The 15,862-nt window shown below is 43.0% G+C and overlaps 1 protein-coding gene across 46 annotated transcripts in view; it reads left to right on the top strand.

Annotated features, from left to right (window-relative positions):
- DOCK9 (dedicator of cytokinesis 9) overlaps window positions 1-15,862 on the top strand; it is a 269,565-nt gene that overhangs the window by 104,453 nt on the left and 149,250 nt on the right. The gene's annotated exons all lie outside the window — the stretch shown is intronic.

The following is a 15,862-nucleotide window of genomic DNA, read 5'->3' as shown; positions in this document are numbered from 1 at the left end:
TTAGAGAAAGTCCAGTTTATAAGTGACAGAACAGCAGTGGTTGAATAGCACAGATAAAGAGAAGGATGGTCATGCCTGAAGAAGTTGGAAATATGAACAAAATAGAATTAATTGGTATTGGGAGTCACTCTTATTTTGGGTGTCGTTTTTTTTTTATCATTTTCCCAGAAAGTTATATAGGAATATATATTGGTGGAATGTCTGAGAGTCGGGAGACATCTTATTTTCCTCCCTAGATTTCTTTTTTTATTAACTTACGGCATGATCCAGAATAAGCCTGAAATGTTTGTTCCTTAATGAGTAAAATGGGTACTGTGGTCCCCGCAGTGTGTGGAGGAGGCTGTCATTTGCCCAGTGTCCTCTCTTCTCTCACAGGTATTGACTAAATACCAGGCAGCAGAACTATGTCACAGGCAGCAGGTAGTGTGGGTGGTCTAATAGGAAGCACTTTGGAGACCAGAGACCTAATTTTGGTCCTGGATCTGCCTCGCAATCTCTGCTGATCACCACCCTCCCCTCCCCTCCCTGGCCTGACTTCAGTAGTTTTCTCATCTGTAAGAGGAGAAGGGTATAGTAGATAATCTCTAGGTTCTCTTCTGGGGCTAAAGCTCCGTGTTTCAGGGTTATTATCTTTGATCCAGAATCACCTATGATGGAGTCAGGTCAAGATCCTGGAGTTTCGGTTTCAGGTTCTAAGCTTAGTTTATTCAAAATCGTTTGGGTTTTGAGGTGTAGGAGCTACAAAACAGGGAATATTGGATTTCCACCCAATGTAATGAGTAAGACAAGTGACATGGGTTGGCCAACCTGGAAATAAATAAAAATGGCAGCAGAATTTGGAGTTAGCAGGGAATATTACACAGGAGATGCAGGAAGACCTGGCTTGAGCCTACAGATGACATAGGAGTGTGAGTATAATTTTAGAACCAGGAAGGCTTGAAAATTATGGTTTATCCTCCACTTTACAGAAGTTTGAAATATCCCTGTAATGTGATAGAGCTAGTCCTAAGTTTCTCTTAGAGTACCATTTTGAGGCTTTAGAAGGTTTTAGTGTTCGCTTTCCAGACAAGTACATGTGCCACTTAACCAGTGGGTCTCTGAGGACTTTACCAGGTTCTCAGGGAGGAGCCAGTCCGTAGTTCTGTTTTGGGATTTCCTGGCTGTGGAGAGTTGTCACTACCCAGGGAGAAGCACAAGTGAGTGGTGCAAAGACTCACTGTCAGCAGACCTGGGTCCTGTGTCTTTTAAACACCTACTTGACATTTCTAAGCTGAGGTTGAGTTTCTATCAGATGGAGATAGTAGCAGTGACTGCCCTCCAGACTCATCTCCAAAGGTTATCTGGACTGCCCTCGTTAACTTACTGCATTCAGTCTTTCCTTACTCCGAGCTCCTGTGCTCCAGTGTGCTACCAGACCACTCTTTTCAAAACACAGTTATGGTCAATTTCCTGCTTAAAGCCCTGTTCTAACTTCCCTTTGTAGAGAAGGTGAAGCATGGCCTACTTGACCCTTAGAGGCTGGCCCTGAACTTGCTTGCTGGCCTCATCTCCTGCAGCTTCCAAAATGCATTCTGACCCAGGCCCTGTATTTTCAGCTCTTCCTTTGCTGGCACGCGCCTCATAGCCGACCATTCCTGTTTATCCTTCAAGTCCCAGCTCACATGCCAGCTCCTCCAAGAAGCCTTTTAAAACCCTCTCCCTATATTTTCCCCTAGACCATGTGCCCCTGTGACCGATCATGGCCTCATTATTCCAATGTGTTAAGTTATTATGCATCTCCACCATATTGTAGCTGAGATTTATACTCCAGATTCCCTCGCTAATAAGGGGGTTTATGCTCAGGAGGAATCATGGGTGGTTTTGGGTTTTTTTTTCGTATTCCATCTCTGACATAATATCAAAGCTTTTTTTTTTTGACTTCTTGGCATGGTCCTGGTCACTCTTTGAGGAATGTATTGGCAAAGGATGGGTTGCAGAAAGGGCCTCCAGGAGAGACTGGATCTGAGGATCATTCTCCTTTTTCATTCTTCCTTCTTGCACCTTCAAGGTTTAGCCATCAATATCCAAATGTGTTGAACTACCAAAAAGTAAAAAGGGATGCACCAGGAGGAGCCTCCTTGACTAGATATGATATGGGTGTTGTGGCCTGAAACTCTCCTGTGCTTCTCTTATTTTTTATCTAAATTAAAATGTTAGCTAATATTTTATGTGTGTACTTGAGGACGGAAGTGCAAACTACGTGACCAAAGTCAAACCCTTCCCTCTCTTCCTCTTAGCCAGCACCCCTTTCTGTTATCAGTACCACTTCTTTCTGTCAGCCACACCTGAAGCTGAAACATCACCTTTGTTGATTGTAGTACATGTGGAAAAGTTATTGTGTGGCCTTAATACCAGCATCCCAGTAAACTAATTATATGTGAAAAAGGTAGTGGAGCCCTGAAAGATGTAGGGCAAAGAAGATAGCTCCCCCCGGAGAGAGAATTAGGAAAGGAGGGGCCTGTTAGTAACACTGGACAACACGGGTTGCCTGCTTTACTTGACCAAGACCAGACCTGACGACTTTGTCTCTAATGTGGTGGTTTTTCTGAAATTTGTCTTGTCTTCCCAAGTAAAAATTTCAGGAAGAGTTCTGTCCGTTGTTTTGCCGAGAAGTTTTAAAATTTACCTACGTTAAAGTTTCATACAGTCTTTAATAGTGCTGTCTAATAGAATTACAACATGAGCCACATATGTAATTTCCAATTTTCTAGTAGCCAAATTAAAGTAAAAAGAAATAGGTATAATTAACTTTAATACTATAATTTTAACCCAGTGTTTCCAAAATATTATCATTTCTGCATTTAACCCTTATAAGAATATCGAGGTATTATACTTTCTTTTATTCATACTAAGTCTTCGAAATTTGGTATCTGTTTTACACCTACAGCATGTCTGAGTTCAGAGTAGCACCTGCAGCTAGTAGCTACTGCCTTGAACAGTGCAGGTCTTTAAACTTACACATTCCATAGCTTAAATGCCTCAAAACAGAAAGTTGTCATTTCGGGGGGTGAGTCATTGGATGGGGTACCATATTTGTGAATCTGTGGAGGAAAAACGCATGATTTAAGTGTAAGGTTGGATTTTCCTTGCAAAGATCATGTCCTTGAACTATTTATTGGTAAAGTAAGTAAAATACTACCTAATGGTATTAATATGTGTCCCAGCGTTCAAACCTGGTTCTTCATGAAGATTTAGTATTTTGGAGTATGATTTTTAAATTCTTGAGGTGGAAAATGAATATCCTTCAGGAAAGGACTCTACCTTTTATCTTTCCCTCAGTGAGGTCATGGAGCCTGGGCAGTTCAATGCAGCTTACATTTCCAGATCTCAGAGCTGGGCAGAAAGCCTCAGACTTCTCTCCTCCCTAGAAGTGTGGAGGCTGAAGCATCCCAGTGTGGAGCAGTGTTATGTGTTTCCCTAAGGAGAGAAATGGAAGCATTAGGGAAGTGCTTCCTGTTCTAGAACTCTGAAATTCCATCATGTTTATTGCTGATGGTTGATGGAAAAGATCCTGGGCTTGGAGCCAGGAGACCCAAGGGTCACCATCTGTGTGACCTTCATTAATTCATTTAGCCTCTCTGAGCTTCAGTTTCCTCCTCTGAAATGGTGATGATACAACCATACAGAGTTTTGTGGAGGTTTAATGACATAATGTGTGTGTGATCTAGCAAAGGCATGTGTATGTTGTAGGGTGTAAAATTCTCTTGTATCTGAATGACACATAACTATATATGACCCCCATGACACCATTTGTTGAGTTCTTCTCTGCACCAGGGACTATGAATTGAAACCCTTCAGTAATCCTGGGATGATGATAAGAGAAATTATTACTTTTCCCATTTTCAGATGCAGATATAGAGATTTGGTAGCTTGTCCCAAGGCCACATACACAATAAGCAATGGAGCCAGGATTTTTTGAAAAAACTTTTAAATGTGAAATTCTCAAACATACACGAAAGTAGATAGACTAGTACAGTGGTTCTCAAACTTGGGTGGGCATCAGTCACCTAGAGGCTTTGTTAAACCCCAGATTGCTGGGCCCCACCCCAGAGTTTCTGATTCAGCAGGTCTGGGCTGAATGTGCATTTCTAGCAAGTTCCAGGTGCTGCTGATGCTGCTGGTCTGGAGACTACACTTTGAGAAGCCCTGTACTGGTCTAACCACCCCCTGTCTACCTGTCACCACCTTCAACAATAGTAAACATTTTTGGGACCAGGATTTTAATCTTAACTCCCCACACCTGCCCTTAACTGGTCTCCAGACTGCCTTTCTGGCGTTGAAGTATGCAGAAACTCTTTTGTGAACCAGATATGTGTTATGAATATTCCATCCCTTGCCTCCAATATCTTCAAATAAGTAGCTTAAAGTAAATTGTTTTGAAATCTGACCAAATCTGGCTTTTAGAGCCTTTTAGCTTAATTACTTGACCTCTTCATTTCAGAGTTCCAAAAATAGCTTTCATTGACATAGGAAGAATTAAGAATTTCAGGCCACAGTGCTAAAAAAGGGGGGAAAATTTTGGCTGGAAAAGAATCTGTAGTGTAGATTTAGGATAGAATTATGTCTACAACGACCATGGTGCATTTTTTTCTTTTTTTGCTTTCATTATCGCTTTTCACATGTGAAAAAATGGCAAACAGCATTAGAAGCTGGGCCTGGATGTGGTGTGAGAGGCACGTGCTGAGCCCGCCCCTCAGGCTCTCGCCTGTTCTCTCTCTCTCTTCTTACACCCTTCTCTGCCTTCCTCGGCCCATGCCCCATGTCAGGATAGAAGACTCTTGAGGCGCTGTCTGCAAGGGCGAGATCCCCATGCCACTCAAATCTCTCCTCAAGCTCCATGGGCACAGGGTGTGGAGGAAGTCCCTAATCCCTTCCTCTCTTCATTAGCATTCTCTGCGGCATCACCATTGAGCGCAGCTGACTAAATGCAAGCAGTTATGTGGGTTTTCATCAATCAGTATTATTATTGTCTTTATTATTACCTCAATTTTCATTATGATGTTTCTCGTACGCCATTTTCTAGATGCTATTGATTTGACAGTTTTTCATGGAGTCTTTAATTCTGTTCATTTTAGTAATAGGATGATAATTTTGGAAAACCACAGTTATTTATAAAAATGACAAATACAAAACCCAAACTCTTTTCCTTCCATCAAATTGATTGATTTTGAGTGTCCAAGTTCTGCTCATAGTGATGTGCCTACTTAAAGAAAACCTTTGTTCAATGACAAGTTCTCTTGAGTCCTTTTTTTAGTATAAAAAGGAAAGTCAGCATCTTATCAGTGTTTATAATATAAAATACTGTTCACAAGTGTGTCATTCTTGGTGTTAGTCTGTTCTGAGGATAACACCGCATTTCAGTGTGAGAAATCTATTTAGATGCCTGAGAGTTTGTTGTTTATTATGCACTCTTCTGAATATTTCCCAATTCACTAACTGTTGTGGTTTAATGCTCAGGTTTGAGCTTGCTTCTCAGTCCAAGCTTAGATAAGGTTCTCTTTCCTCCAGTTTTTTATACTACATGCTAGTGCATGTTGTCAATGAAAGCGCAAAAATTAAAATGTAGAGGCAGAGAGGAGGAGCTTGGACCAGGAGTCAGGAGACTTGGGATCCAGGCCCAGCTTTGCCAGCAGCTCCTGCTGGGACCTGGGACAGTCAGTTAACTCCCACGCTCCCAGGTTTCCCTTTCTGTAAGACGAGAGGGTTAGAGCAGATAATCTCAGGTTCTGGTGTTTGCACAATTGTTAGTTCTAATATTACCAAGCCTCCTGCTCCTTTTAAACGAGCACGCTTCTAAACTGCTGAGACCACTGTTCCTGCACACGCTGATGAACAGTCTGGAGAATTTGACCATATTTTGGTTATCATGGTCTTCTATGTTTTAATGTCATGGGTTAAGGGAAGAAGGATGTGTCTATTACAAGTTAATGGGATGTCATTTTCCACTGCTGGTGCGTGGTACGGGACCCAGTTTTATGTTTCTCAGTCTCCTTGCTCCTGCATCAATTTGCTGGCTTCCTTAGGGCCCTTCTCAACGTGGCCCACCTGCCACTCTGGCCTCATCTTTCACCACAGGCTGCAGTCCAGGGATGGCTTTGAGACATATGGGCACCCCAGGTGAGCTAATCATTGGTACCCCCTCAAACAGGTACAATTTAGATATTTGTTTACTATTTTAGAGGAGAGACTGAGGGCTGCCTGGGGCAGAGGTGGAGTGGGATGCCTTGTTCAGAGCTGTTCTCCGACTTTAGTGTTGCTCACCCATGCAGAGAAACCAAAACCCTACAGTTAACCATCCATTGTTTCTCAAGCACGTCCATCTGAGCATTCCACTGCCCACCTCAAGTAGCTTATTCATGTATTCTTTGCAGCCACATAGAATATCTTTTCAGAAAGGAGTTCTCATAAATGTGTTTTTCTCCATCACCTTGGATTTCCAGTGATGCTGTAGCCCCCTGGAGACTTGTGCCCCAAGTCCTTGGCCTGGTGCCACCCTGCCCCCTTTATGCAGCTCTGCCACAGCTCTTCTGAACTGCTTGCTCCTTCCCTAACTCACAGTGCTCAGAGCAGGATTTATCCTGAAGCTAACGAAGCTTCCATTTCAAAATCCCTTCCAAGGCCCTGGGAAGGACTCCAGCAACTTTATATTAATAATTTTGTAATTTTTAAATCCCTTCCCCCTCTGATTATACAAATTTCAGGCCCCATAAAATCTAGTTCCATCCAAGAGCATGATACCTGGGGTCTCCATTTTCTCCACAAGGAATCCCCAGTCCACTCTGAATCCTGGCTGACTGTTCATCTCTTAGACTCAGCTCTAACAACCTCCTGCAAGAAGCACCCACGTTGTTGGGTTCCTTCAGTCATCCTGCACATGTTTATTGAGAGCCTGTGCTATGCCACGTTCTGTTCTAGGTGCTGGTGGTAGCAGTGAGTAAAATAGAGAAATCTTTGTCCTCGTGGAGCTTGTAATGCAGCTGGGGGGAAGTCAGGTTCATTCTAGTGGGTCAGATGCCAGTTCTGGGTTCCCATTGCTGTCAGTCATTCTGTTCTAATTGTTCACAAATCTGTCTCCCATCTGGATTGTGAGCTCTCTGGGGGCAAGCACTGTGTCCTTTTCATCTTGGTGTCCCAGAACCTGGCACAGTGTACATGGACAGGCTCAGTAAAACTCTCTGGAAAGAAGGAACACGTAACTGCTAATAATATTTGCATGAGAAGAAGAGAGGCAGCTGTTAATTTCCTGTGCCCACCCTACTTTTGGGAAAATGAGGATTCTTTCTTCAAATTTGACAACTTTAAGAAGTTCTTGGTGGGAGTATGTAGTGAGTGAGAGTCATGAGCAGGATGGTAGTGCAAGAAGGTTCATGGGGCCACGCTGATTAACATCTGGCTTCAGAAGCCCCTTCGTTCTTATCACAAGTTGCATTGTCCCTGTCCCCAGGAACAGTGCTGGTGTCCTGTTGGCAATGTTAAGAAGTACACCGTTGTAAACATGGACTAAGTTTCGTGAAGGATCTTTGTCTCAGTCAATCAAGTAGCTTTTATAACCATGCAGATAAATCAAGGAAGTCCTAAATTTTTTGTAAGCAGAAACGATGAATTTCTCATTTCTTAAAATAGAATGTTCCAAGAGTTGCCATTTCCTTAGTTTGCTATTTCAAGAAGTGGCATTTGGGGTTTCAGCTTGTGTGAACATTTAATTACCAGAGACACAAAGGCAAGAAATAACTAGAAAGTTCACGGGAAGCTATCGTGTTAGAGGGAAGAGCAATGGAATCAATAAGTCTTTTTGCAAAGCTCTTCTCATGTTTTTTGAGGCTTCATACATGTTGGGCCAAAATTGAACTTATTTGTGGGCTGGCACTTTCCAGTTCTGTTGGATTCCAGAGGAATCTCATTTTCCTGGCGCTGAGAAGGTTCCATGGCTTGTGCTTGCCTGCGGCTCTGGAATTTCAATTTGCATGGATGTTGAGCAGCCAGAACCAAAGCAGCAAGCACTGTGGGAGAGAGTGAGTTCAGAGAGCCTCCAAGGGAGACTAACGGGCAGGGCATGTGGATCATGCTCTTTGGCATCCGTGGGGGCTGCATGATCACTGGAGGTTTGCTCTGCTGCCCGCTGCCTTGACTGGTAGTGGGGACTGGTGGACCTCCACATCAGTCAGTGGCTAACCTCTGCCCATGTTGTCCCTCCAGATGAGCTCCTTCTCTCCACTCTTCTGATCATGTGGCCCTGGCCTCAGGCTATTCCTCTGGGTCTCCTCCGTGGAAACCAGGGTTTTGATTCTTTGTTAGAAAACTGTCTGTGGGCTCTGGGCCTGCTAGACTCCCCAGTTGAGTCTGCCTCCATTTTCGCCCCTGGGTAAGTGCCACATAACCCTCTGAGAGCAGTGTCCCTTGGGTTTTCCTCCTGCCTCCCTCTTCCTTTGAATCTTAGACCCCGCTGCTCTCATAGAGCTGCCCTAGTGGGAGTGGGTCTGAGTGCTCTGAGTGTAGACCCTGACCCCCAACTGTTGTTCTTTTCAATCCTTCCTGACATAGACTTCATCAATGCTCAATTCAGTTCATAATGTAAGCATCTATTTGTGTTTATTTTGGGCTCAGTCCCTGAATTCCAGTGTCATCTCTATTTATTATACAGTTTCCTCTATACTTGGTCTTTTGTTTTTCCTTCTTTGTGAAAGTCCCTGCCATTGTTGTCTGTTTTATTTCATATGTTCCTAGAGAGTGGAGGAAAGTTTTTGTAAAGAGATTGGTAAAATTGAATGTACGTGGAGTGGTCACTCAAAAATCTAAGATTATTGTCATGCAAGCAACACATTTAATAATAATAGTAATAATAACTACGTTCATTATGTGCTTACTGTTTGCCATGCTCTGCTAAGCATTTTACGTGCATTGACTCTGTGGAGCTCAACAATGGCCCCATAGGAAAGCTCAGCTTTCTTAAGCACTGTTCTCTACTGCCTTCATTGGATCAGTATCCACGTGGTATATATGGCCCTATCAGGGCAGATCTAGGTTTTGTGAGAGATGAAGCTTATGGAATTTTGGGGGCCTTAAGAAAAATAATTCAAAATTATAAATACAAAATAAGGCATGGAAGTGAATATTTATTTAGAATTTGAAATCTAAGAAATCACAACAAATTACAAATTTTAAAAAGCTAACTTAAACCATAAACATTAGAAATCTGGGAAAACAGTATTTTTATCAGTGAAACTCTTGACACACCTCAATAATAGTTTCTCTCCTACGTTTTTTGGTTTCATATTCTCATCACCTCTTCATATGATCATGATTTTGTGTTATTCTGTATTGCAAGAATAGATTGTTGAATCTTTCCCTTAGCATGATTAGTCAAAATTTGCATTTTATTAATGATAGTTTAGAAAGTTTGCTTCTAGTTTCACAATATTTGGTAACATCACATAAATTTTTAGGATTGGATAAACCTCTGTTAGGTTTCTTTCATACATGAGCTGCATGATTTTTGGGCATTCTCAATTTGTGCAGTGACTAGTCTCAAATACACGCAAGTAAGTCTGGGACCAGGCACCTTGCGACATATCTGTATTGCGATATGGCTCCTCATGCTGTCTGCATGTCGTGAGTCTTGAGGTTGGGCGGACTGGCACAGTGGGTACGTTCCTGCAAGTCTTCCTAAGTCAAGATGCTGAGCAACAATTGAACTATACACGAATGTGTATGAGGGCTCTCCTGAGGCCTGCAGAGGGGTCCATGCAAGTGAGGGGCATTAAGCTTTGTTAACCTCATAGTCAGTACATCTCTGGGTCCTGGGCCACACGCTGAGGGGGCACAGAGATGACGAGACCCAGCCCTGTTCCACAACACTGATAGTTGAGGAGGTGAGTTGTTCAGGGTCATTTCAGTCCAGGGCAGAAAGAACTGCATGCTAGGACTGCTACTCACCAGGGGTGCAGCAGTCAGAGAAAGGAGAGGCTACCTTGTACTGGGTTGAGGGAGGTGGTGGCCAAGTACTGGAGGCTCTGGGACTAGAGCAATTTGGCTTTAACTTTTTTGGCATATTTGTCTGTGAGATTTGTTTTTTAGATGAAGGATTCTTCTGCTAAAATAAAATATTTGTAGGCTGCTGCCTGCAGGGCTGTAGGACTGTGACAACTGTAGAAGTGTGAGGGGGTGACAGGAGCGGGCTCACGTCAGAAATGGTGAACCGCATTGCTAATTCTTGAGCCCCCGGGGTAGAGACGTGACCAGAACCCTCACATCTGCCTAGCTGAGGAGGGCTGCGTTGTCAAGTTAAGGAGTGCAAAGCTTTGCCCACCCGAAGAATTCTCATTCTTCCTTTGGCGCTGGTGAAGCACCACCTCCCTGGTTAGGTGAGGAAACTCCACAGCCCATGGACAGCAATTTGCTCGACCTCCTCCCTCACCTCTGTGTTTAACTCCTGCCAGCACCTCTCACTATAATGAATTAAGTGTTTACTGGCCTGCCTCTCCTACGAGTCCAGGGTGTCTTCCATGGCTCTTCTCCAGGGAATGACAACCTTCTCCCCAAAACTGTATGAGATTTGGAAAGGAGTGTGTATGTACATTTCTGGTTGGGGTGGAGACCAGGCTCTCAAAGGGCTCTGTAATCCCAAGGAGGTCAAGAAGCTCAGCAGTGGGCTTGTTCCTTTTTTATCCATGAGTTTACAAATTCTAACACGGTTTCTCGGGCATCATCATAGACCGAGTGTTCTTCAGAATCCCCTGGAGAGCTTGTTCAAGCACAGATAGCTGGTGCCCACCTCTGGAATTCCTGATTGAGCTTTGGGGTAGGGCCTCAGAATTTACATTTGTAACAACTTCCCAGGTGATGCTGATGGTGCTGTTCCTGGGACCCCACTTTGAAAACCACTGCTGTAGATTGTTGTGAACTGAAAGTACCACAGTCCTCTTTCTTTCTGATTTCATAATAACCTGAGAAATGAATATTCACAGATAAAGACTTTTCACCTCCAAATGAGAGAGAAAGCTGAGGGCTTGTGTCTAGATGGAGTTACTTTTTTCACACACTATAAAAGCAGTATAATCACGCACCGTGTAGGTTCTGAATGTGGCAGACTCAGGAGCTGGCTCAGCCCCATCATACTTAGGGAAACACAGTGTGCGTGAATATTTAAAATTCAAACTGGTGAATTCTCAGGGTTTCAAAACATGGTGGTTCTGATGGCCTGGGAGCAATTCCACCTATGATCACTGGTTGATTTGGGTAATTCTGGGCCCAGAATCTTTCTTTTGAAGATAGAAAATGAAGAACTTAGCTCTTGGAGCTGTGTCACCAGGAGAAAGATTGAATTTAAGCGTGTTGAGATAGCTTTAAAGCTGAGGCTGTGTGCCAGGTCTGTGCTAAGCCTCTTTCTTCTTAGCCAGGAGTGGGGGACTGGCTGTCTGGTAATTAGCTTAATTTCATTTTGCTGTTAGTGTGATGTCCCTGTCACCAGTCAGTTCCCTACCCTAGTGGGCTGCCTCCCACTCATGTGAGCACCTGGAAAAACTTAGTGGAGCTGAAGAATAGTGAACAGCTGTAACCAGTGAATCATCAGCTTAAAGAAGAGTAGAAAATAGGTGATTATATTGTCAACTCGCAGTTGAGTAGGTGCAGAGACGTGACTTCCCTCGGGGCTCCCAAGCCCCTTTCTTCTGTCATTTCTTTTTTGTATCTTCTTTTTCTATCTTTATCTTCTTTCTTATGTTTTCTCCACTTCTGCATCTTCTGCCTTCTCCACCCCAAGGTCTCTGTCCCTTTTGTCTCTTCCTCCCCTCTCTTCTTTTTGTCCCTTTACCTGTCTTCCCTCACCAATGTCCATTCTAAGCCTTTCTCCTCTGATAGTTTCTTTCTTTCCTCCCTGTAGAGGCCATGTATGGAGGGGAGCATTGTGGCAGTTATTTGTATTTGAAGTAAGAGCTTTTTGCCTTGTTCCTAACTTAGGTAGTGGGCAAGTTGCTCTCAGTTGACCCCTTTTCCTTGGAGTCAGTGATTCTGTTTGGACAGTGCTCCCTGCAGCTGCTGATGACCTCTGCCCAATTAGGTCTCAAGGAGTCATTTCATTAAATGACCTAAAGATTTGTACAAGTTTCAAGTCTTCTCAATCCTTGAGACCAAAAAAGACATGTCATTCTCCCATCGGCTTTCCCTATTGTTGAAATCCATCCTGTGGGCTTTCCTGGTTAACATGCATCATCAGGCTGTAACAGAAATGTTGGCTTCTAAACTCTGCACACATTTACTATGGTTGAGCATTGGTGAGCACAGACCATTAACAGGGCAGCCTGGAGAAGAAAGAGTTCTATTGGACAGAAGACTGCATTCTAATCCAGTCTGCTGGTTACTTGGTCAGACCCTTCAGGCAATTAGCTCAAGTCGTGATCCTTAGTTTCCAGCCTTAGTAAAATGGAGTGATGTTTCCATGCCTACCTTATAGTGGTGGTAAGTGGTGTTTAAATATAAATTAAGGCATATTAAACATTTTAAGAGTTTATTTGAGCAAAAATTGACTCAAATAGGGCAGCACCAAACAGGATGTGGTTAGGAGCGCTCTGCCCACAGGAGCTGGGGAGAGACTTATAGTATAGAAAAAGTGTGGAAGCGAAGAAAGGAAATTATTGATTTTCTATAGCTTAGAACGTAGTTGGCTGTTTGTGATTGATTGTCCTTAGGTTTCAATTTCATAACTGTGAGGCATTTACAGGTTTAGATTTTTGTTTGCTCACATAGGCCGCCATGTCATTGGAGCCTCTCAGTGTAGTGGCCTCCTTGTTGAATTAATTTAACAGTGGATTAAGTGTGGTCATTTGTGTGAAAACATTTTGAAAATTAACAGTAGCACACAAAAGCAACGTGGTCTTAATGTCCACAACATTACATTCTGTCATTAAATACTTCTAGGATACCTTCAGGCAAAAACAATAATTCATCTAAGTAACAAAAGCGTTATTTGGTGTCTAAATAGGCAAAACTGACCTATGAATACTTTTAGAGTTTTCATTTATTAAGCCTTTTAGACAATCCAAGTTTAGTCAAATAAGTGAGACATAATCATTGAATACATTTAAGAAGTTGTAAACGTGTTGTCTGTATCAGTCCAGAGACAGGAAACACATCAGTTAATTGCACATAGAAAATTAATATAAAGAATTATTAAATTGGTAAAAAGGGGATTAACTATGAGGGGGTAAAGATAACTCTAAAGAGTACGTCAGCAAACTGTGGCCCTTGGACCAAATCTGACTGTTGCCTGTTTTTGTAAATAAAGTTTTATTGTAATACCGCCAGGTCCACTTACTTACAGTCTATGGCTGCTTTTGCCCTGCAATGGCAGAATTTTCTGGTTGTGACAGAAACCGTAAGGCCAGCAAACCCTAAAATATTTACTCTTTGGCTCTTTACAGAAAAAGTTTGCCAACCCCTGCCCTAAGAATATAAGACTGTTTAGGGAGCAGAGAGCCAAGAAAAGAACAAACTTGGAAGAGGCCGTCACTTGTACCCGATGCTAGGATCCAGGCATGGGTGGAGGGAGTGTGGCTGTGGTCACTGGATGTTTGGAGAAGTTTGCTGACATGCTGTAGGAGGACAGGGAACCACTTGCTAGGGTGTCTGTGCAACTTCTGAAGGGTGTGAGGCCCTGGGTCTCTCTCAGAGAAAGCCCCCACTGGCTGCTGTGCTGTAGAAGCAAGGCAAAAAAACCCCAAACATTGCAGGCTGAGAAAAGTCCCTGTCTCAGCAGTGTCCTTTCCATTGCCCTCTTCTAACAAGGGCTACCATCGTGGCACTGTTTTCTGACAAGCCAGTTGACCTTACCCTGTGGCCTGGAGGGAGTGGAGCTGATGGTCCTGTCCAAAGGATTCAGCTGAGGGTTCTGGCGACCCAGGGCTGCCGTGAAGGACTAGGTCCCCCTCTCTGGACTTCCCTGGTTCGCAGTCATGTTCTGAACACTATATAGGGCAGGGGAGAATGCAGTGCCTGTCCCATCCTGCAGTATCTCTCTGTCTGCTTTCTTTGTCATGGAAGTTTAGCTGTCAGAATCCTGAACTCTGTCATCGTGGAAGGCTGTATGCATCTTTGGGTTTTATTAGGAATATAATCATGGTTCCTAAGGAGAAAGTTACTAATCATGACATCTATTCATTTTGCCAATAAGTGCTTATAGACTGATTACTATATACAGTGTAACAAACTAAAATAAAGGAACAAATCATTTAAGTTGAATTAAAATATTTTGGAGAATATTTTTGTTATTTTTTGTGGCAATTCTTACTTTAAAAATACTTTGTATAAATCTTTTTCTTTGTTTTCCCCTTGTTTGATTGTAAAATCTGTAGCATTACAAATGTAAGAAGTAACCTACCCTTTCACTATGATAGCTTTAATTGTTTTTGATATTGCAAATTTTTTAGTCTCTGCCCATAAACATATATTTTGCCTAATTATAGTATTTATACACTTATTTGGGCATTTTGTTTTTTCTTAGCTTGTCAAAACATTTTTCAGAGTCTCCTTAAGTCAAGTAATTTGAGTTAAATATGAGCATTAAATGTATATAGTCAGAGCAAGCTGACTGCTTGATGAAGCAACTCCAGAATCTCAGCGACCTAACACAGTAGATGATTTAGTTCTTGCTCATCGGGTATTTCAGCCCCGGTTTTAAGCAGGCAGCCTTCTGCAGGGTGATTCAGGATCCAGGCTCATTCTGTCTTGGGGCTCCGCCCTCTCCTCAGGCCTCCTGAGTCAGTGCTGCTGGCAGAGGGAAGTAAGGAGAGAGCAGGGGAGAGAGACTGTCTCAGTCAGTTTGGGCAACTTTGACAGAATACAACAGAATGGGTGGCTTAAACAACAGATATTTGTTTCTTACATTTCTGGAGGCTGGCTGGGAAGTCTAAGATCAAGGTGCTGGCAGGCTGAGTGTCTTGTGAGGGTCACTTCCTGTTTCATAGAAGGCCATCTTCTCACTGTGTCCTCACATAGCAGAAGGGACAAGAGAGCTCTTGGGAGTCTCTCTTATAAGGGCACTAATCCCGTTCATGAGGGCTCCATTCTCATGACCTAATCACCTCCCAAAGGCCCCATCTCCCAGTACTGTCACACTGGCAATTAGGTTTAAAACAGGAATTTGTGGGGGACAGAAATGTTCAGTCTATGGCAGAGGCTGTTATGGGCCAAGCGTGGCAATGGCCACATCCCTTCCACTCACATGCCATTGACCAGAAGACAGTCACATGACAACACTGAACCACGGGGAGGCTGGGAAATGCAGTCCAGCTGCATTTGGAAGGAAACAAGGCAGATTTTAAGAACATATAGCAAGCAGCCTCAGTCACAATACCTAATTTAGATGCTACATACCAGATGGTTTTAATATATTTCTTATATTAATTGTCACTTTAATACATATATCATTTGTTGAAATTATGAATATCGATGTTTTTTTAATAATAGTTTCAAAAAGTAATCATGCTCTGTGTGTGTGCCTATTTTAGCACTTGGCATACTGTGCTATAGTTAGTTGAATCTGTCTCTTTATCCCCAACCTAGCCCAGTCGGTGCTTTCCACGTGGGAAGTGATCAGTCAACACCGTGGCAATGACTGGCAATAGATAAAAGAGATTTTTACTAAGAACGCTAACTTTGGAAATAGCTAGAAAAGGTGTATTCTCTCTTTTCTTTCCCCTCTTTGCTCGTTGCCTCTTTCTTCTGCTCAGTGCATGCCAGGGATGGCCATTCCTACTCCCTGAGGTTCACGCAAGAGCCCTGGTTCAAGTAGTACGTTCTCCCCGCTGCTTGCCTGGTTTTGGTCCAGCCC

The sequence above is a fragment of the Equus przewalskii genome, chromosome 16, assembly GCF_037783145.1.
Source record: "Equus przewalskii isolate Varuska chromosome 16, EquPr2, whole genome shotgun sequence".
Taxonomy (NCBI): domain Eukaryota; kingdom Metazoa; phylum Chordata; class Mammalia; order Perissodactyla; family Equidae; genus Equus; species Equus przewalskii.
The sequence above is the reverse complement of the archived record's forward strand: the minus strand, read 5'-3'. Positions and strand labels throughout refer to the sequence as shown.